At 36.7% G+C, this 24,763-nt stretch overlaps 1 pseudogene; it reads right to left on the minus strand.

The window, feature by feature from the left end:
- LOC18781701 lies at positions 142 to 23,509 on the minus strand (annotated as a pseudogene).

A 24,763-nucleotide genomic window follows, 5' to 3' on the forward strand; every position in this document is an offset into this window, starting at 1 on the left:
TTAGGAAGGTTATCAAGGGTTGTGAACCTTCTTCCTTCTTTTCAAATTGATCATTTTAGGAACATCTGACACGGTCTTTTTGCCTGTTAATGTTGTAATCGTAGTCATCGCCTAAGAAAAGCATAATTAACATATGGCACGAATAGAAATTTTATTTTGCTTTATAATTTGAACAGGAAATTCAATCTCATTGAATTGTAAATAGGTAACCTAACTTCCTCATAGATTTATTGACACATTGCTTATACACAGTTATTCTCAATAGGCATCAAGCTGAACCTCGTGAAAAAAAAAATTCAACAGGCTATTATATGTTTCATCCTTTAAGTTGGATGAGCTATACAATACAGCACTTAGGGTTTGGAAGGCAACGGGACCTGCTTGCGGTACTCTGCAAGAGCCCAGAGAGGGTAGATATTTCTATAAGTTGCATAATGTAGCATGCAGTTCTTCTGGAATACTCCAGTGATTTCCTGCCATAATTCAATGATTAGTGGTTAGATTAAGCGTATTCCAACATGGTATGTTATTTTGTATTTGATCTTTCTCAATCATCAAGATTATAATGCAAGTCAACAAGATTGCAATGCATGTCATCAATATTACAATGAAAGTCATGTTGTGCTAAGAGATATACCTGTTGGGGAAAATCACCATTTTCCATTTGAGAATTGATAATCAACTTCGCTGCACGATGAAGACGTGCAGGGTCTCTGTCTGCCTGTCCAGCATGAATCAGACCCATCATAGCCCATGCAGTGTGTACTAAATTTGATCGGTTTCCTTCGAGCGGAACGTACTCCTGTGTCACCCACCACAGAGACATATATTATAATGTAAGACAATGGGATTGTCTAAGAAACTTGAAGCTTAAAAATATAACACCTCCCACATTTTACCTTTTTGGGACATGAAAGGTAGCTCTCTCCCCAACCACCATTCTCTCTCTGTGTTTTGAGTAGAAAGTTAACCCCTTTGCGCATGGCTAAACAATTATTGAAAGTCTTGCCGGCAGCTGCTAACCCTCCAAGGGCAAACCAGGAACCATATGTGAAGCAAACTCCCCAACTTCCATACCATGAACCATCTGGCATTTGTATGTTTTCAAGGTACTCTGTGGCATTGGTAATGAAATGATCAATCTCTTTCTTCCTGTGCCCAGGGTACAACTTCTTAAACAGAACCAAAGCCTGAATTGCAGATGAAGTGCAATCAACATATTCATGCTCAACCACAATGTCCTCGAAGAATTCAGTGGGATTTAACATCTAGAGGAAGTAAAAAAAGAATTCAGTGGGATTCAACATATCTGTTAATGGATATTTCAAGAAAATTAACTTCTTACACATCTGACATATTTGCACAAGAACATGACCAATTTGTTAAAATTCTTACTTCTAACCAGTCTGCAGCTCCTGCTGGTTCCCAGGCTGCTAAACCACCATTTTTACTCTGCAATGAGTTGTAAAATAAGGCTTTTTTATTTATGAGTTTATGACTAGAGGTGCAAGATAAGAGTACTTGAAGACACATTAGTTGTCACCTGTAGGGAAAGTAGGACGTTGACAGAATCATATAATCGCTCAGGTTCCATTTTTTCACCAATTATCTCAGGTCGCATCATCGAGAACAGCAGGCAACACTGTAGAGGGGGCTATCGTGAGAAACATGGAGATAACAAACAGGGTGGATATCTAAATTGAAGCGTTCGTTACCTTTAAACCCTCTGCAGTGCAATCAGAAACTTGCCATCCATGGTCTTGATCAGAGAAAGTCCATGATCCTTTGGAAATATGGCGGTACATGCTTTTGAAGTCACCAGATGGATTGTCCTTCACCTGTACAGTTTGGGTGCAAGGGATTCATTAGTCTGAACAAATTAATGGTTACACATTCACATTTAAAAAAAATGATAATTGAGTTCACTGATGTTAAAAATGAACCTGAGATTTCTTGATGAAGTCATGTCCTCTAGCGAGCGTAGGTCCAATTTCGTCAGTGAGATTGCTAGCAAGCAAAGCTTGAATGGCAAAACCAGTATCCCATTGTTGGCTGCCAAAACTCTGCATATAGTTGACTTTGAATTAATGACCAAAGGAGCAAAACTGTGTCTCAAAATTAAATGCATACAACTATATAGTGAAGAGTAAATGTTTGAAATTCAAAATCACAGTAACGTTCACTGTATGGTGTTTAACTGCTACTGTTTAAACAAAATGTGTACTAACTTGCATCTTCATCCCATCTTCAGCAACCCATAAATAATCTGGGATTCTGGCAAGATGCTTCTTAAAATAGTCCCCATTTGGATCTTCAGCCCAACAAGCAAGCATGCATAACACCTGTTCAAGTAAGGCAAAATTTGTAAATAACATGAGAACCTCAAAACTATTAGCATCCTTCATTGATTCTGTAATAGCATTACCTTTTCAACACATCCAATGGTAATATATCTGCTGTTCTCATCTTCATAATGAATATGCTTCATTGTTACTTGAAGTGCTTTTTCTCTGATCAACTTGTTAAACGGCCAGCGATTAAGAAGAGGCTCTGTACATATGTAGAGACTATCCCACATGATGTCCTGTATCCAAGGGTGAGGGTAGTAGATATCCTCCTGCAATTAAATTACTGTAATCAGGTTCTGTAATTGAACAAGAAGCATAAACTGATTAACTAGTTTAATTAAGTTAAACTCACTTTTGCACAGAGATGGCGCACTCCCTTCCAATTAATTTCATGGTAAGGTTGAGCATATAGTTCTTCCCTCAACTGCAGAATGAGAGGAGTGATTGGGCCAATAAACCTCTTCCCATATAAATATGACATAGGCATGTAAACCATCCTACAATAGCACCACATTTTTGCTGCATTTTCAAGATAAAAGAGGTTAAAAATTAAGACTTCTAACTAAATCACAAGGACACTCCTGGAGTTCGCAGAATTCTTCAATCAGCAGGTGTGCTAACCTGGGTGCATAGGAAGAAATGAAGGCAGCATCCAAAACTCCGGCGGCATTGGGTTGCTTCCAGACCACTCAAACACGCCAAGTATCTACAACAAAAGCAACATACTTATATTAATTGAAGCCTAATAAATGCACCTAGCACTCATATTTTTTCCATTCAACAAGGCCATACGTACCGAAAGCCAAGTCTTTCCCCAAGAGGGCATGTGTGTGACACTACCATGATCAAGAATCCATTTCCTTGCTCTGGCACAAGCATTGTCCTGGCCTCCATCAGGTCCGTCTCCAAGAATGCGCATACAAATGTAGCTCAGGGCTGTGCCGAACATGGTGCTGTGGCCTTCAATATGTAATCCCCAACCACCATCTTGATTCTGAAAATACATTACCTTTCTTTATATACTAGTTTAACACAAAATATGCACAATGAGTGGAAATTAAATTTAAAAATTGATCCCATTTGTGTGAACCAAATAAATAAGTGTGCACCTGATGATAGTATATGTAACGCAGAATTTCTCTGCGATGCTCTGCTGGGAATACAGTATTAAGATGCCCTGTAATGTATGTACACATGACCTGAAAAAAAATAAAATAAAATAAAAAAATAAAAAAAAATAAAAAGGGAAAATTAGTCAAACGCTCCAAAATTTTAGTAAAAAATCTCTAATGAATAACTGTAATTATAAGGAAATTAGAAATTATATACTCACCAAAGGAGGAAGGAAAAACAACGGGCCAGCATTTTCAGCAGGCCAATGGCCATCACTTGCCTGCAAGGCTGAAAAGAAGTGAACAGATCTTCTCAGTGAGGCTGTTGCCTTTTCATATGTGATTTCCTCGCCATCCTCAACCTTTACTGGGGGAATTGTCTGCTTGAAGTTCTTCTCTTTTAGGAACTGCAGTTTAGTGAACAGAGGAGAGGATTGGGATTTGCATTAGAGAAAAAGTAAGTTAATTCATGATGCTGATTTCAGTGGGGGTGAAAAGGTTTTGGAGGCCTAGGCGAGCCACCAAAATGTTACCTTCTACTCTTTATGCATATTTATGTAAATTTTTTTGGATAAGTAGAACAAAATTATATAACTCAAAGTCACAATTGTAACCTAAAAAGAAATAAATAAAATGTAATTCACATAATAACTTTATAAAATACATCAAAACATCATTTAAATATCACTTATTTTATACTTTTCGATGCAAAACGTAGCAATTAACTTTACATAATCAAAATTTTCTACCATGTCTTTTTCAATATAAAATATAAAAACTAAATATAAAGCAATAGTCTTGTGGATTTTTACCTTCTTATTCTTGCGCTTCCTCTTGCAGTGCATATATTCAACTAGATTAACTTATTTAACTTTTTAAACTTTTTTAAAAATAATAATAATTGGTCCTTTATTGAGTTTCCCTTTTTAAGTTTTAGAGTAGATAATTTGGCTTAATATAATATCAATAGAGTAATGCTATTTAGCATTACTCATATCAATACGGTACAAAAGTAACATATCAGTTATGATTTCTTAGACTACAGGGATTCAAGAGATTTGTGGTCACTCACCGTTGGATGTAAATTCAACGGTTCACTCACTCTTACACTCCTTTTAAAAAACTTTTTTGAACCATTAGATTAATATCCAAAGGTGAGTGACCACAATTTCTTAAACTCTTATTGTCCAAGATATCGGAACTGAGTAATATATATATATATATATAGTGGTTTATAAAAATTGAGGGCACTTCTAATTTGGATTCCTTAGACGACTGCCTTACCCGCCTATCTCCCGGGTGATTATATAACAAACTTATGAGTGCAAATTGAAAACAAGAAAAAGAATTCAAAATTTGACAGGTTTAAAGCTAACTATTTGTCTAGTTGTATTTTTCTTTATTTCTTTATTTTAATTAATTATTTATTTATAAGATATGATATCAAGTTTGAAACCCCTTTCAAGATTTTTATAATAATTTAATAAGAAAAACCAAGACAAACATACACACTCATGTTCTCTTGCTAAACTTAAGTCTAAGAAGAAGAGAACATTACTAAGTACTAACGAAATTAAGTGGATAAAGACCTGCATACGCCATAGGAGGTCACCACTAGGCTTGACCTGATAGCGATTATTGTAGAAATTAAGACGAGCTTCTTCCACCTCGGCTCGCTCTTCGGGAGTTCCTGCCTCGGCATCAAACTCAAATATCTGCCTCCCCACAAAGTCGTTTGTGCTGTAGATGTAAGGGTCATTCCCTCCATCTGCAACCTTAAGCTTCCACATTCTTCAAATATCTCTTTCTTATTATATATATATATATATATATATAGCTACCAAGTGCTGTTCTACCTTGATATATATCTTCTCAGTAAGAACCTGTTTCATGCATATGCAATGTATATAAGTCACAATTAATACACCATAAAGATGTGCTAAGTAGCTTGGTGAATCTATATATACATAGGATCCCCTGGCTTTCCATATTTTGTAAATGTCTGAATTGTTGTATATATAGTGTGTACGGATATTTGTGTGTGTGTGAGAGAGAGAGAGAGAAACCCCGTACGTACAGTTTGCAGTTTGCAAAGAAGCTGCTGCAGAAACCGTATTGTAGAGTTTGGTTATATAGCTAAGAATGAAAGAGAGGTGGGGTTGGCCAGCTATAGCGTTGTATATGTATGGTTAATACGCGCAGAGAGAGAGAGAGAGAGAGAGAGAGAGAGAGAGAGAGAGAGAGAGAGAGCCCTAGTGCAGTTTGCAAAGAAGATTGAATTTGGTTATAACGAGATGAAATGCAGGAGAACTTTATAGACAAAACAAACAATATGAGGTATATATGCCATGTGATGTTATTGTCTTTGGTCTTTTGGTAATTAAGCTGATCAGCTATGTGTCATTTTTTTCAACGAAGGCGGCGCTTACCCATGATTGCTATTGCCACGGCCAAGCCATGACAGATCCCTTAATTAATTTGATAAACTGGTGATCATGTGAGAGAGGATTTTTCATACATACTATTAAAGTGTCATATGTAGGTGACTCGATACAAGTTATATTGTGTAAGTCCCATATATATAAATGAAATAATAATCTACAATTAAAATATAGATAATCCACTTCTAATTACACTAATGCTTGTTTTTAAGGTAAAACCCCACATAATTTGTACAAGTAGCGAAACTCCTGTTGGGTCACTAAAACTTTCAACTCTTAATTCCTAACTCACTTATAATAATGAAAGCCGAATATTGGGTTAGGTGTGTGGGGACATGAAAGCTGAATTTATTTTTTGAATAAACGCTTTGAATTTCTCCCTTTAATAAACGTTTTGAATTTCACCCTTTAATAGAGTGCATTTCCTACAAACCAAATCACTCTTGATTTTCCAATCTTGCGTGTCTCCATCTCCATGTGTGTTGTGTGAGTTTTGCAAGCTGAAGCCGGCACACGTACCTATGCATGATGTGGTCAACTAATAAAACAAAAAATTACTATTATACTTAATATAAAATTTTAAATTATTTATAAAAAAAATTATATAAAAAAAATCAATTTACAACATAATAAAGAAGTTTTGAACTTTCTATAAATTACAAAATTGTTATCGATTTCTTAAAATAAGCCCAACTTTAAAACTTCATAATAAAACTCAAAACACTCAATAGGACATCAAAATTACAGGTAGTCCACAATACAGTAACAAGTAAGTTAATGCGGACGTGCTCAAATATTAGCCAAAGCAAAAACAAGTCTTACCACTTATTGTCTGTTTGGCATTGCTTATTTGGGATGATAAGTGATTTTTAAAAAAATTTGAGAAGCCCAACCCGTTTGATAAACTGTGAGAAAATCACTTATTGTTAAAAATTACTGTGAGAGAAAGCTATAAGTGAAAGCAGCTAATGAGGTGCTTTCATTTTCTGATGATGCAGGAATCAGTTTCGAAGAGGGGCTGGGCTTAATGATTATGCGGCAATCATTTTTTGATTATGCATAAAATCAATACCAACAACACTTTTAACAAAAATTTTACCAAACGCTAAACTGCTTTATCTCACAATTGATTTTTCTCACAACAAATCTAACAGTGATTATTTTCACAATATAACAATGCCAAACTAGCCTTATATTCCTGCCCACCAAAGTCCAAGTCAGTGAGCCTACAAATATATATTAATTAATTCAAAATAATTCATTCTAGAGCAACAATTAACGGTGGGATGGCCCATTTGGCATGGTTCCATGGATCGCCTCCTCCAATATAATCATATCTTTTCAACTACAACACGACAAAGGTTCACATTAATATGAAAAAGCTTAGAATGATTTTGGCTTTGTATTAAAGTCTCTGATAAATTTTTGCATGTTTCGGTACTATTTAATATACATAAGACATGTAGTTTGAATTTTTCAACTTATTGCATTATTTTTTAAAAATAAAAATAAAATATTTTCACAGCAAAAATCTCGAAGTGAGTATTAAAAGTTAAAATAAAATGAAACAAAAATTAATCTTTTGAAGCATATTCATCAGAACGATGCAACTTAATTTGCTACTAGAAAATTAACAAATTTATTTAAATTCAACTCAATGCAGACATAATGGACCAAGGGCAAAAATCAATAATGGAAACTTTGAAATGTATTTATGATATGATTCCTTCCCCTCGCTGCTGTGACCTTTGCAAAGGTCTAGCTTGGTTCATATCTATAATCTCGTTGTCGGTTCATTATTCATACACACTTTTGTTGCTATCTTTTAGAAATTTCCCCTAGTAGCTAAGGTGGACAGCAGTAGTTGTAACAGAAATTAATTACGTATTGTTATGTGAACTTATTTTATCGTCATTTTTGAAGCCAGAGTTTAAAAATATAGTTTTACTTTACAGATTAATAGTCTCAAATTTGAACCCTTTAAATAACTTAATAAAGTGTGTAAGAAAAACCCCGGGATGATGGGTGAGGGCTAATGCGAAGTGGCCACATACTAGGTATGCAATGTCCAAAATCAATGTCAACACACAACTATGACCACATATTATAATTCAATTAACTCAACCCCAAACGACGTAATTTTGACTATAAGCACGATACAAAAACGAGTTACAACCACCAAAGACAAGTACACCACTCATTTTTCGTCAAGGCTGCTGTGGATTTCTAACGAAGTTTGAAGTTGACCAAAATTTTATTTTTACCTCATTTAAGTACAATCCAAGAAAAGCCATATTAAATTGGAAATTAAAACTCAATCACAATGTCTCATTCCTCAAGCTAGCTTGAGCTCTGCAAATTAAGCTATTTTTGAAACTTATTTGAGCAATGAAAAAAAACCAAGACTCAGCTGAGGGACAAAACCAAGTTTACAAACTATTCCATTGTTTTCTTCCTGAAATCTGCTTCTCCTATAATGAACAAGTTAAACTGCCTTGAAGAATTTTAGGGCCCATATTTCATGAGATTAATTTTGAAGTAAGCTATTAACATATATTGGGGGTGCTAGATCCTCTCTGATTGGATTGTACACAAGTAATCTGTTAGTACGAAAATCGTATTGGCATTTCTTAGACTGTAGTATAGGTTGAAAATTAGTTTGTGAGAAATTGCTACTCGAAGTTTTGGCACTACCCTTTCAATCACATACCTCCGAGGCATACTCTGACCATATGAGAAACTTGACAACAGGTAAATCATGACATATCATGCATTCATGATAGGAGTTATAGTTGAAGTTTTGTTTTGAGTCTTTATAATTGAAGTTAAAATATGAGTCGGTTGGTGACTTCATTAAGAGTCCTTAATGAATTAGACTTTGTATTTTTATTGAATCAAAATTTATATTGTTAATTTGATAAGTGTTTGGCCCTTGTGTTGCGTCTCATTAAGGAGAGCAGATTGCACCAGGTTCAAAGAGTTTTAGTTCAATTGGTCTTAGAGTTATAATTATTTTGGAAGTGTAGTCTCGCAAGTTTCTCTCTCGTGAGAAACTTGCTGTGAATAAAAAGGAGGCTTTGCCTTCTTGTGATGTAAGCTTTTCCAACGTCCAAAACTATTGAAGCATATTGAATATAGTTTGGGAAATTCCAACGTCCAAAACCATTGATGCACATTGAATATATTTTGGGAAAAGCTGCTGCACTTAGATCACTCGGATAGTCATCAAGTGCTTAGGTTGCTTGGTGATTGATCGAATTCATTCATCATTCATATTGCATACATATGCATGTCGGTGTCTCATATGGTTAAGGACATCAAGACACTTTGTGTGTTTATCCTCCGGTGAGCTTGAAGCAATCGTGACCAGTATTGCATTCAACAAAAGGAGTGTCAAAGATCATCCCGTGACAGAAGCTGAGTTACGAAGAAGTCGGTAAACATTGTCTAGATTGAGTCTAAGACAAGTGTGTGTGCGTATTTCTTGTAATCTCAATTCTATAGTAGATTCGTTCTGGACTAAGGAGTCCCGTGGATTTTCCCCAGAGGTGGGGTTTTACCACGTAAAATAAATACCTGCGTGTTCTTTTATTTTAAGCTTTGCACATCTCAGGATTGATAACTCATATCAATCCTACTTAAAAGGTTGATCATTATTTATTGCAAAAAATCCGAATTAGTTTGTTTAACCTTCTCCAGGCATTTATAGATATCCTACAGGTATTTTCATAATCTATTTGGATTTGACAAGAAATTCAATCTCATTGGATTGTCCACAAGTAATCGTAATTCCTCAAATTTGAATATCCTTTCGTCGTCTTTTCTAGGCCCAAAGCTTACTTCATTTTCTCCTTTTTCTTTTTACTTTTTTTGATGAACTAGGGACAAGACAAAAACTACACTCAACCAGAGCCCGCAAGTTTACTATTCACCCTAAAATGACAGGTGTACTGTATCTTTAAAGTATTGATGCCCTTGTATGTTGGATCAAGCTGAATAAAGAGCTCACTTTGGGCCTGAGAAATGGCCTTGGAATAATCCTTGTAACTTAATGAATAGACGTGCCACTATTGGTACTTGGCTAAGACCAATAAAAGATGTGTTACTACTATGTTGTTTGAAATGTTTAAGATTCACGCTCAATTTCTTAAAATCTAATCAAGGCATTGTGTAACAAGTGAGGAACTGACTTTGATTAGTTCTTTTTAATGCCTTGTATGATTAAGAACTTCAATATTCTACTTTGTATGATAATAAGACAAAGTCTGATACAACAGTATACAAATTAAGTTACACTGCCGAATATGACATTTACACTATTGACGTTGCCCAATTTGAGCTTTAAGATATAAGAAAGAGTAAATATCCTTGTATTGAGATTAAAACATGCTATATTACAACTTGGAACTGAATATCTCTCTATTCAGTTCAAGATACAAAGAGTTGATGATAACTAAAGAACTTATAAGACTAATTCTATAAACTAGGAATCATTCCAAGTGATGACAGAGCAATAAACAAAAGAAATCTCAAGAGTGGTCAGCTGGAAATCTTAAAATGAAGAGTGCAATTTGAATTCAACGAGATCATGTATTGATTAAGTTTGAATGTTGATCTCATTTTGAATGTGAGAGAGATTGTCTATGTCCCGTGCATTTCCAAATTGGTAGTATATATAACCCTCTTGGTATTTGTATATGCACGTGTGGTGATAAGATGGCTGAATCTGCTATCAATCCTTCTTTTACGGGTGAGTTGGTGAACTCGAATGCCTTGCTTCTTAAGTTGACGGTGAGAACTGGCCTTAGTCTAGTCTTTTGTTGACAAGTTAGTTCAGTAGGCCTTTAATGTTCAAATCGCATTTAATGTGGTTGCTTAGTCCTTGGTTTACCACCTAAAATCTCCCCCAGTTGTCAAGATTAGACGAAATCCTTTGGGTAAAGTGTATTTACCTGGGTAAACCCATTTAGACTGTGGGTAAAAGTGCTAAGTCAAAGAGCAAACAAGTTTGGGCTGCAGCCATTGGGTCCATGACTTGACCCAATTGAGACGCTATCTCTTCCTTAGCTTGGATAGAAACCTTGACTTTTTGGCCCAAAGCTAATTCTCGTGATGATTGAGGCCTTACCCCATATGTTCTAATTCTCTCATGGTATCAAGAGTCTATTGACTTACAGTCAGAAATTTTTCTTCTTTTCTATTCCTCATGGCCTCTTCTTCTGATTCCGGTGATGCTCTTCCCTCTGTCTCTCAAGCTGTTCATTTCAAGCTTGATCGAAATAACTATCCCATTTGGTTGGTCTAGATTCTCCCTCTCCTCAAAAGCCGTAATATGATGTCCTTTGTCAAAGATGATGCCATAGCTCCTCTTCCTTTTCTTACGAATGACAAGGGCAAGCTTACTGATGTCATTAATCCTACTTACGATACTTGGATTCAACAAGAACAATTGGTTTTATCCTGGATCAATAGTTCTTTTAGTTCTACAGTTCTTGCCACTGTCGGTTGTCTTACTTACTTCTGCTCATTCTACTAGGGTGGGTCTTGAAAAATGTTTCGCCTCTCCGAATCAGAATCGGATTTTGCAGCTTCGTAGTGGTGATTCCTCCATTGCTGATTACTTGGACAAGGTCAATGTTATTGCCGACAACCTCACGTTATCTGGTTCTCCTATTCCTGACTCCGATCTTCTTGCTATCATTATGAATAATGTTGGGCCCTTATATGAGTCTATTGTTGCGTCTGCTCAAGCCTGTGAAACCCCTATTACATATGCCGATCTTGAGGCTCTCTTACTCTTTGCTGAACAACGCCATCTTGCGGTTCATACTCCTACATGTGATGGTCATGTTGAAGTTGGCTCACCTAAAGATATGAAAGGAGTGAAGGAAATAGACGGTCAAAAGAGCTGTAGTCGTTTTGACTGGGCTTTGCCGCTCGAGCGGCAAAATGGTGGTTTCTTGCCTAGGCACCGGCGCTCGAGAGAAACCTGCTCGCTCTCGAGCGACAGAGCGAGAATTCACGCTTTCTGCTTGAGCTGGAGGCGAGTCTCCAACGCAGATCCTTGGTGAATTAGGATAGATTGTCACCCTATGACATATAAATAGGCAATTTAATGCTAGGTTATTATAACGTGAGAAAACTAAGGCATGAAATTGAGTTTGAGCCAAGACTGAGAGAAAAGAGAGCTAGGGTTTGTCAGATAGCAAAGGGGATTCTTCATTGTAACCAAATGGGTTCTTTCATACTAGTGAATTTCTCAGGGATCACCAAGAGGACATAGGCACAACACTGAATTTCTATAAATTCTTGTGTTCTTTGTTTGCTTCTTTACTTTTCGATTTGTGTGTGCTTTATCTTTGTGTGGTTTATGTCTGATAGTTCTATAGTCCATCAACGACAAGGTCTTGGAGTGTTTTTCACAACATATTGTCCCACAAAATCCAAATGCCACTAGAGTAACAATTGGCATTGACAACCAAGGAAAATCATTCTTGACAACAAATGCAACCAGAGTCCAACACACCATTCTTGACATCAACAAGGATCTTCTGCATCAAAGCAGTTGTCCAAATAAACAAGGGTTTGTAGCCCCAAAGTAGAGTCATTAGCAGGGTTAAAGGCCCTTAAACTGACTGGTGCATTTCTGGAAGGTTACCAAGGGTTGTGGACTTTCTTGCTTCTTTTCAATTGATCATTTTAAGAACATCTCACACGTATTTTCACTCGTTAATATTGTAATTGTAGCATAATTTAGTGTTGACACAAATATATTTTTCTTTAATTAAAATTGAATTGTATAGTTAATCTAACTTTCTCATAGATTTATTGACACATTGTGCATAGGCATCAAGCTGAGCCTCATAAAAATGAATTCCAACAATTGGCTCTTATATATATATATATGTTGCATCCTTTAAGTTGGATGAGCTGCATAATACAGTATTTAGGCTTTGGAAGGCAATGGGACCCACTTGAGGTACTCTGCAAGAGCCCACAGAGGGTAGATGTTTCTGTAAGCTGCATAATGAAGCATGCAGTTCTTCATGATCACTCCTGTAATTTCCTGCCATAGTTCAGTGATTAACGGTTAGAAAAAGTTAAAAGTAAAAATTAAGCAGATTGTAATGCAAGTCATGCTATGCTAAGAAAGGTACCTGTTGGGGAAAATCCCCATTTTCCATTTGAGAATTGATAATCAACTTGGCCGCGCGATGAAGAGGTGCAGGGTCTCTGTCTGCCTGTCCAGCATGAATCAGACCCATCATAGCCCATCCAGTGTGTACTAAATTTGATCGGTTTCCTTCTAGCGGAACGTACTCCTGAATCACCCACCACAGAGACAAATATTTTAATGTAAGACAATAGGATTGTTTAAGAAACTTGAAGCTTAAAAATACAATCCACCTCCTCATTTTACCTTTTTGGGACATGAAAGGTAGCTCTCTACCCAACCACCATTCTCTCTGTGTTTTGAGTAGAAAGTTAACCCCTTTGCGCATGGCTAAACAATTATTGAAAGTCTTGCCGGCAGCTGCTAACCCTCCAAGGGCAAACCAGGAACCATATGTGAAGCAAACTCCCCAATTTCCATACCTGTGCAAAATGTTCCTCAACTAAGTTATTCTTCTCCTCTAGTTGTTAATTGAAACAAACATTTATATATTTACATATCTGACTATCTAAACATACCATGAACCATCTGGCATTTGTATACTTTCAATGTACTGCGTAGCATTGGTAATGGAATGATCAATCTCTTTCTTCCTGTGCCCAGGATACAACTTCTTAAACAGAACCAAAGCCTGAATTGCAGTTGAAGTGCATTCAACATATTCATGCTCAACCACAATGTCTGCGAAGAATTCAGTGGGATTTAACATCTAGGGGAAACAAAAAAGAGAGAGAGACTATAGAGTATCTGCTAATGGATATTTCAAGAACATTAACTTCTTACTTCTAACCAATCTGACTCCAATTTGTTAAAATGCTTACTTCTAACCAATCTGAAGCTCCTGCTGGTTCCCAGGCTGCAAAACCACCATTTTTACTCTGCAAGGAGTTGTAAAATAAAGCTTTTTTATTTATGAGTTGAGTACAGAGACATAGAAGACACAATTTGCTTACTGCAGGGAAACCACATGCTACTCAAAACTCATATTTATGACTTAAGATACGAGATAAGAGTACTTGAAGACACATTAGTTGTTACCTGTAGGGAAAGTAGGACATTGATAGAATCATATAATCGCTCAGGTTCCATTTTTTCACCAACTATATCTGGTCGCATCATTGAGAACAGCAGGCAACACTGTAGAGAGGGCTATTGTGAGAAACATGGAGATAACCAACAGGGTGGATATCTCAATTGATGCGTTCGTTACCTTTAAACCCTCTGCAGTGCAATCAGAAACTTGCCATCCATGGTCTTGATCAGAGAAAATCCATGATCCCTTGGAAATATGGCGGTACATGCTTTTGAAGTCACCTGATGGATTGTCCTTGACCTGTACAGTTTGAGTGCAAAGGATTCATTAGTCTGAACAAATGAATGGTTACACATTTACACTTAAAAAAAAATGATAATTTAGTTGACTCTAGTTAAAATTGAACCTGAGATTTCTCGATGAAGTCAAGTCCTCTAGCGAGCGTAGGTCCAATTTCATCAGTGAGATTGCTAGCAAGCAAAGCTTGAATTGCAAACCCAGTATCCCACTCTTGACTACCAAAACTCTGCATATATCAGTCAAACAATAAATATGTCAACTTCTAGGTGAGTTACTCCTTAAAATTAAAAGCATTTGTGAATATAAAAAATAATAAAGAAGTTTACAACAGTCCATAAATAATTTGGGATGCTTTGTATACCAACCTGCATCTTCATCCCATCTTCAGCAACCCATAAATAATCTGGGATCCTAGCAAGATGCTTCTTAAAATAGTCTCCATTTGGATCTTCAGCCCAACAAGCAAGCATACATAACACCTGTTCAAGTAATGCAAATAACATGATGAGAATCTGAAAAGCTAATATTTTTCTCCAGTCTCCTATAAGGTACATCAGTATCCTTATCCACATTACCTTTTCCACACATCCAGTGGTAATATATCTACTGTTTTCATCTTCATAATGAAAATGCTTCATTGTTACTTGAAGAGCTTTTTCTCTGATCAACTTGTTAAACGGCCAGCGAGTAAGAATAGGCTCTGTACATAGGTAGAGACTATCCCACATAATGTCCTCTATCCAAGGGTGAGGGTAGTAGATATCCTCCTGCAATTAAATTACCGTAATCAGGTTCTGTACATAAACAAGAATCATAAACTGATTAATTCATTTAACTAAGTTTAACTCACTTTCGCGCAGTGATGGCGAACTCCCTTCCAATTAATTTCATTGTAAGGTTGAGCATATAGTTCTTCCCTTAATTGCAGAATGAGAGGTGTGATTGGGCCAACAAACCTCTTCCCATATAAATATGACATAGGCATGTAAACCATCCTACAATAGCACCACATTTTTGCTGCATTTTCAAGATAAAAAAGGTTAAAAATTAAGAGTCCTAACTAAATCACAAGGACACTCCTTGAGTTTGCAGAGTTCTTCAATCTGCAGGTGTGCTAACCTGGATGCATAGGAAGAAATGAAGGCAGCATCCAAAACTCCGGCGGCATTGGGTTGCTTCCAGACCACTCAAACACGCCAAGTATCTACAACAAAAGCAACATACTCATATTAATTGAAGCCTAATAAATGAAACTGTTACTCATATTTTTTCCATTCAACAAGGCCATACGTACCGAAAGCCAAGTCTTTCCCCAAGAGGGCATGTTTGTGACACTACCATGATCAAGAATCCATTTCCTTGCTCTGGCACAAGCATTGTCCTGGCCTCCATCGGGTCCTCCTCCGAGAATGCGCATACAAATGTAGCTCAGGGCTGTGCAGAACATGGTGCTATGGCCTTCAATATGTAATCCCCAACCACCATCTTGATTCTGAAAATACATTACCATTCTTTATATACTAGTTTAACACAAAATATGCACAAGGAGTGGAAATTGAATTTAAAATTTGATCCCATTTGTGTGAACAAATATACCAAATAAGTATGTACCTGATGATAGTGTTAGAATTCTCAGTTTGTATGTGTATTTTCAGATTAGGAAGAGGTGCTCATTCTAGAGCATTTTGCTAGAGAGAGTGAAGAGAAAAATAGGAATGCACTGTTCTATTGAATTCAGCAAATTCTGCAGCACACATAGTGTGACTGACAGAGAGAGAAGTGTGATTCTCTCTAACAGAATTACAGCTGTCACCCTATTAGGTGATTACACATGTCATACCAAATCTAAGCTAGAGAATCCACCTAGACTATGATCTAATGGTTCTCATTACATCATTTAAATAGACTTAGCAGGAAAACAAAAAATAGAAGATGACTTCAGCTCTAGGAAATCTGCAGAAGGATTATATTTCAACACTCCCTTCTAATCCTTTGGCTGATTTCACTCCAAGCAAGCTTCTCAGCCTTACAAACCGATCCTTAGGCAGAGCCTTAGTCAAAATGTCTGCTATCTGATCTTCTGTCTTGCAATACACCAGTTCAATTTCTTTTGCTTGAATGGCTTCCCTTATAAAATGAAATTTCCTGCTGATGTGTCTTGTCTTTTGGTGATGAACTGGATTCCTTGCCATTGCAATTGCAGAGGTGTTGTCACATAGAATTGGAGTCCCTTCTACCTGTTCTTCACCAAAATCTTCAAGCACAAATTTGAGCCACTTAGCTTGTGAAGTTACTTCTGCAGCACTCACATACTCAGCTTCGGCTGTAGATAGAGCAACTGTGTTTTGCTTGTGGAAGCCCAAGAGAACATGCCTGAGCCTAGTGTGAAGGCATATCCTGAGGTGCTCCTCATATCATCCTCACTCCCAGCCCAGTCACTGTCACAGTACCCAATTAGAGTAGCTGTTTTCCCCTTTTCAAATTCAATTCCAAAATCCAATGTGCCTTGTATGTATCTCAGCACCCTTTTAGCAGTTCCCATATGTTTCTTTGAGGGATTGTGCATAAACCTAGCAAGCAAGCTAGATGCAAACATGACATTTGGTCTTGTGGCAGTCAGATAAAGCAGACTTCCTACAATCTGTCTGAATTCACTTTCATCTGCTGCTTCACTCCCATCTTCTCTACACAATTTCTCATTCACCACTAATGGAATTGCCACTGACTTGCAGTCTCTCATTCCAAACTTCTCAAGAATTTTCATGGCATATTTCTTTTGATGAATGAAAATATGCTTATTAGTTTGTTCCACTCCCATGCCAAGAAAATGGTGCAACAGACCCAAGTCTGTCATCTCATAGTGTTGCATCATATCTTGTTTAAATTCTTCAAGCATTTTAGGGCAGCTTCCAGTATATATAATGTCATCTACATAAAGTGAGACAATGATAATACCTGAGGTGTTACTTGTTTTGATATAGAGAGTAGCTTCACTTAAGCTCTTCTTAAAACCTGCAGTGTTGAAATAGGCATCTATTTCATCATACCAGGCCCTTGGGGCTTGTTTCAGTCCATATAGAGCCTTGTTCAACCTGTACACCTTGGTTTCCTTGCTCTCTTGAACATATCCTTGAGGTTGTTCAACATAAACTTCCTCCTTTAGAATGCCATTGAGAAAGGCAGACTTCACATCCAGTTGAAATAGGTTCCATTCCTTTTGTGCTGCAAGGGCTATCAAAGTTCTGATGGTGTCAAGTCTTGCCACAGGGGCAAATGTCTCATTATAGTCGATTCCAGGCTTCTGTGAATAGCCTTTAGCCACAAGCCTAGCTTTATTCTTCTGCACAGTACCATCTAGGTTCAGTTTGACCTTGTAGACCCACTTAACACCAATTACTGGTTTGTTAGATGGCCTGTCAACTAATTTCCAAGTATTGTTCTTCTCAATCATCTCCAATTCAGCCTCCATTGCACATCTCCATGATTCATCCAAATCTGCTTCTTCAAAGCTGTCAGGTTCTACAATGCACATGTTGCATTGTGCCATTATGTCATTAATACTCCTCCACTCGTGAGGTGTGTGATCAAACCTTTGAGTCTCATCAAGCATTTCTTCCCCTTGAGGTGCAATTTCTTCTTCCATCTGCATTTGAGTATCCAAAAACTGAGATTGTTCATCTAATAGCCTCTGTTCAGTTTCTGCAGTACCTTGATTTCCATCTGGCATAGGCATTCTCACATCTGCATTGCTAGGATTCTCCCACTTCCATGAGGCTTCTTCATCAAAATAGACATCCCTAGACAAGATAATCTTTCTAGTCTTAGGATCATAGAGTCTATAGCCTTTTTACACAATCCATAGCCCACAAAAATGCATTTGTGACTGTTTTCTTCCAACTTGTGTCTCAAAACAGAAGGAATAAGTACATGACATAGGCATCCAAACACTTTCAAGTGTGCAATACCTGGCTTTCTTCCTGTGTAGGCCTCAAATGGTGTCATTTTCTTAAGAGACTTAGAAGGACACCTGTTGAGAAGGTAGACTGCTGTATGGACAGCTTCTGCCCAAAACTCATAAGGAAGACTCTTTTCATGTAGCATAGACTTTGCCATCTCAATCACAGTCCTGTTCTTCCTCTTAACAACTCCATTTTGCTGAGGGGAATATGCTACTGTCAGCTGTCTTTGTATTCCAGCCTCACTGCAGTATGCAAGGAATTCATTTGACATGAATTCTCCACCTCTGTCACTTCTAAGTGATTTCACTTTGTGTCCACTCTGCAATTCTGTCATTGCTTTGAACTTCTTGAAACATTCAAAAGCATTAGATTTATTTCTGAGAAAATAAACCCAAGCCATTCTTGTATAGTCATCAATGAATAACAGGAAATATCTGTTTTCTGACATTGATGCAATCTGCATTGGACCACAGATGTCAGTGTGAACTAATTCAAGTGGAAACTGAGCTCTCCAAGTAGATTCTGCAAGAAATGAGTCTCTATGCTGCTTTCCCAGCTTGCAGCCTTCACAAATTGCAAAATCCTTCTCCAGACTAGGCAGTCCATGAACCATGTCTTGATTTGCCAACATCCTGATGCTTTGATCATTAAGATGGCCCAGCCTTTTATGCCAAGTCTGCAAACTGTGAGTCACACTTGCTCTCAGCACCAACTGAGTAGCAGGTACCATTGTGAGAGAGAAACACCTATTGCTAGTCATTGGAACCTTAGCTATAGGATTTTGCAGCGACCAATCATCAAAAATTGTCACCATTCCCTTTCCAAATACTAAACAATACCCATGTTCCATCATCTGACCAACACTGAGCAAGTTCTCTTCTAAACCAGGCACCAACATCACTTCTTAAATGTGTTTTCTGCCTGTCTTGGTTTCTATCACAAGTGTACCTTTTCCTGCAACTTGAACTGTCTCTCCAGTCCCCATTTTCACCTTGGAAGTTACATCCCTTCGAATATCTATCAGTAGCCTTTCATCTCCAGTCATGTGGTTGCTATAGCCACTGTCCACATACCAAGAATTGTTCAATTTCACATCTGTCACAGCATTGCATGCATAAAACAATGTTCCAGTTTCTTCAACCTGATTGGCATAATTCACCTTCTGCACAGGTTGGTTTCCATGGCAATCTCTAACCATGTGACCAAACTTTCCACATCCTCTGCATTTTGGTTTTCCTTCAAACCAGCACTTGCCATAGTGCAGTTTTTCACAGTGCTTGCAGGGTGTTTTAGTTCCTTCATTTGATGCATTTGGTTTGGAATTAGAGTTGGACTTGTTATTCCAATTCTTCCCATTTTCCTTCCAGTTCTTCTGAGACTTGTTACCTCCAGAAGAACTTCCATTCTTAGACCTTTTACTCTCTATGTTTAGGGTAGTAAAAGCCTTTTCTGTGGAGTTTTCAGTGTGCCTATCCAATCTGAGCTCCAATTTCTTGAGAGACGCAACCACTTCTTGAATTTCAAGAGTGTCAAGATCCTTTGAATGCTCAATCACAGAACATATAGAGTCATAAGATCTAGGCAAGCTAATAAGCAATTTCTGCACAACTCTTTCTCTAGGTAACTCTTCACCATAACTTTTCATTTGATTAATTAGATCAAACGGTTTAGCTACATAACCAGAGAATGACTCACTATCCTTCATACGAGTGTATTCAAACTCTCTACGTAAGCCTTGTAGTTTCACACTTCGTACCTGTTTATCGCCTCTAAACTCCTGCTTCAGAATATCCCATGCACCTTTTGAGGTTTCCTCATTCACTATTCTGGAAAAAATTTGGTCTGAGACTGCACCTTGGATCAGTCCAAGTGCACGAGCATCTTTCATCAAAATCTCAGCCGATGTAGACTTCTCTTCTTCAGCAGCTTTAGATCCTTCTTCCTTTCCTTTTTCCTTCATTGGATCTGAAGCATCAAAGCCATTTTCAACCAAATCCCACAGTCCATGAGATTTCAGAATGGTCTTCATTCGAATGCTCCAAAACTCATAGTTTTCTCCATTGAACACTGGTGTACGAAACTCAGAAGAGCTTGATACTGCCATGTTAGACATCAGACGCAGCTAGAAAGGCTTCGTGAAATTTTGAGTGAGCTCAACGTCAGCTCAGCCAAGCACCAGCTCGAATGTCACAGATTCACGCCCAATAAACAATCAAACCTGGCTCTGAGGCCATGTTAGAATTCTCAGTTTGTATGTGTATTTTCAGATTAGGAAGAGGTGCTCGTTCTAGAGCATTTTGCTAGAGAGAGTGAAGAGAAAAATAGGAATGCACTGTTCTATTGAATTCAGCAAATTCTGCAGCACACATAGTGTGACTGACAGAGAGAGAAGTGTGATTCTCTCTAACAGAATTACAGCTGTCACCCTATTAGGTGATTACACATGTCATACCAAATCTAAGCTAGAGAATCCACCTAGACTATGATCTAATGGTTCTCATTACATCATTTAAATAGACTTAGCAGGAAAACAAAAAATAGAAGATGACTTCAGCTCTAGGAAATCTGCAGAAGGATTATATTTCAACAGATAGTATATGTAACGCAGAATTTCTTTGCGATGCTCTGCTGGGAATACAGTATTAAGATGCCCTATAATGTATGTACACATGACCTGAAAAAAAAAGAATTCAAAAGGGAAAATTAGTAAAACGCTCCAAAATTTTAGTAAAAAACTCTAATAAATAACTGTAATTATAAGGAAATTAGAAATTATACACTCACCAAAGGAGGAAGGAAAAACAATGGGCCAGCATTTTCAGCAGGCCAATGGCCATCACTTGCCTGCATGGCTGATAAGAAGTGAACAGATATTCTCAGTGAGGCTGTTGCCTTTTCATATGTGATTTCCTCGCCATCCTCAACCTTTACTGGGGGAATTGTCTGCTTGAAGTTCTTCTCTTTTAGGAACTGCAGTTTAGTGAACAGAGGAGAGGATTAACATTGGTATTAGAGAAAAAGTAAGTTAATTCATGATGCTGATTACAGTCGGGTGCTAAGTTTTGGAGGCCCTAGCCCTAGGCCAACCACCAAAATGTGACCTTATGTTATGTTTTTTTGGATACGTAGAAAAAAATTATATGAACTCAAAGTCACAATTGTAATCTAAAAGAAACAAACAAAATTTAATTCACATAAAAACTTTATAAAATACATCAAAACATCACTTAAATATCACCTTTTTTTTTGGGACGAAATCACTTAAATATAACTCTTCTTACATTTTTCGATGCAAAAAGTATCAATCAACTTTACATAATGAAGTTTTTCTATCATGTCTTTTTCAATATCTATATATATAAAGCAAAGGGCAGAGAATGATGAAACATTCAAAATACCAGAAAATGCCCTTGATTAATTCAAATATTAAAATTTTAAAATATTAATTAAATGAGGATAATATGGTAAATTCAAAATTTTATATTAAAAAAATTAAAATTAAAAACAAAATCAAATAATAAGTTCTACTTTTATAGAACATAACTACCTATATTATTTTTTCTTAATTAAAAAAATAAAAAAAAAAATAAAAAAATAAAAAAATAAAAAAATAAAAAGAAAACCAATTGACACATGCGCAAGAGGCTAGTAAAATATAAAGCAATAGTCTTGTAGGTTTTTACCTTCTTGTTCTTCCTCCAAGAACACTTCCTCTTGCAGTACATATATTAACTCATTAAACTTTTTAACTTTTTTAAAAATAATAATAATTGGTCCTTTATTGAGTTTCCTTTTCTAAGTTTTAGAGTAGATAATTGGGCTTTTTAAAAAACAATACTTGCGCTTAATATAATATCAATACAGTACAAAAGTAACATACATACATATATATATATATATATATATATATACAGAGAGCTTCCATTGAGGGATCCCTCAAATAATTATTTGAGGGACACCCCTTGTAGGCCCCACTCCGGATTGTATTTCACTAATCCAAACCGTCTATTTTGTAGATACTCATTCAAAGATCATCCCTACAAAAAATCACTTGAATCCGATATCATTTGACCACTCAATTAAGTTATTGAAATTTTAGCATTTTCTTGAAGTACCGTGTTCATTGATTTTGTAAGACACAATTGGATGTCGAAACGGTTTCCAATTTGTCTAATTTTTTGTTAGGATGATCTATGAATGAAGACCTAAAAAATAGATGGTTTGGATCATTGGGAAAAAAATTGTAGGGTACCCTAAAGGGCGTCCCTCAAATAATTTTATTTAAGGGATCCCTCAATAGAAGGGGACTGTATATATATATATATTGGCTTTAAAAATTGGGGGCCTTAGACGACCGCCTTACCCGTCTATCCTCTAGGTGATTATAGAACAAACTTATGAGTGCTAATTAAAAACAAGAAAAAGTATTCAAAGCTGACAGGTTTAAAGCTAACTATTTGTCTAGTTTTATTTTTATTTTTTTTCCTTATTTTACTTTTATTTTTTAATAAGATACTAGCCCCTTGGCACATGCTTGCCAATTGGTTTTTTTTATTTTTTTATTTTTTTAAAATTAAGAAAAGATAATATGGGTAGTTATATTCCATAAAAATAGGACATATTATTTGATTTTGTTTTTAGTTTTAATTTTTTTTAAATGAAAAAAATGTGAACTTACCATATTATCCTCATTTAATTAATAATTTTAATTCTAAATGTTTGAATTAACCAAGGGTATTTTTTGGTATTTTGAATGTTTCACTGTTCTCTACCTTTTGCTTTGTATATATAGATGATATCAAGTTTGAAACCCTTTTCAAGATTTTTATAATAATTTAATAATAAAAACCAAGCCAAACATACACACAGTCATGTTCTCTTGCTAAACTTAAGTCTAAAGAGAACATTACCAAGTACTAACGAAATTAAGTGGATAAATACCTGCAAACGCCATAGGAGGTCACTGCTAGGCTTGACCTGATAGCGATTATTGTAGAAATTAAGACGAGCTTCTTCCACCTCGGCTCGCTCTTCTGGAGTTCCTGCCTCGGCATCAAACTCAAATATATGCCTCCCCACAAAGTCGTTTGTGCTGTAGATGTAAGGGTCATTCCCTCCATCTGCAACCTTAAGCTTCCACATTCTTCAAATATATATATATATATATATATATATATATATATAAAGCTATATATAGCTACCAACTGCTGTTCTACCTTGATATCAATCTTCTCAGTAAGAACCTGTTTCATGCATCTGCAATGTATAAGTCACAATTAATTCACCATAAAGATGTGCTAGGTAGCTTGGTGAATATATACATACAAAGGATCCCCTGGCTTTCCATATTTTGTAAATGTATCAATTGTTGTATATATAGTGTGTACAGATATTTAAGAGAGAGAGAGAAACCCCGTACGTGCAGTTTGCAGTTTGCAAAGAAGCTGCAGAAACCGTATTGTAGAGTTTGGTTATATAGCTATGAATGAAAGAGAGGCGGGGCTGGCCAGCTAGCTAGCTCATATATATATATATATATATATATATATGTGTGTGTGTGCGTGTGTTGTATATGTATGGTTAATGCGCACACAGAGAGAGAGAGAGAGAGAGAGAGAGAACCTCTAGTGCAGTTTGCAAAGAATATTGAATTTGGTTATAACGAGATTAAATGCAGGAGAACTTTATAGACAAAACAAACAATATGAGGTATATATGACATGCCATGTGATGTTATTGTTTTTGGTCTTTGGTAATTAAGCTGATCAGCTATACGTCATTTTTTTCAACGAAGTCGGCATTTACCCATTGCTGCTATTGCCACGGCCAAGCCACCACAGATCCCTTAATTACGTGAATGGCTTGATTTGATAGACTGGTGATCTTGTGAGAGGGGTTTCTCATACATACTGTGGGAGTGATTTTCGTCCACGAGAATATTCATCTAAGATTCCGCCTTCCTCTTCGTTGTCTCTTTCTCCCTGCAAAATAAATCGGAATAAGAGGATCACACCCGGGGGGTGTTGGCCAAAGGCCCGCCAATGCCTAAGTTAGTTCAATTGATTTGTGGAGAAACAATAGCTAAAAAAGGTACGGAGATATATGTATGGTGTGAACCGGGCAGCCGGAGCCTTGAGAGAGAGAGAGAGAGAGAGAGAGAGAGAGAGAGAGAGAGAGAGAGAGAGAGAGAGAGAGAGAGGAGGCGGCGAGGAGGGTATTTTTGCAGAGGTTTGGCAGCTTAGAATGGCTTACCTCATGCCTTGCATGGCCTTGTACTTATAGAGCCTCATAGAGTTAGGATTTGGAGAAAAATAATCCTTGTTGGGAAATGAATTATTTTTCTGATTTTAGGAGATTTAAATCAATTAGGGATTTAATGAGAAACAAATCCCTAAT

Source organism: Prunus persica, chromosome G3 (assembly GCF_000346465.2).
Source record: "Prunus persica cultivar Lovell chromosome G3, Prunus_persica_NCBIv2, whole genome shotgun sequence".
NCBI lineage: Eukaryota > Viridiplantae > Streptophyta > Magnoliopsida > Rosales > Rosaceae > Prunus > Prunus persica.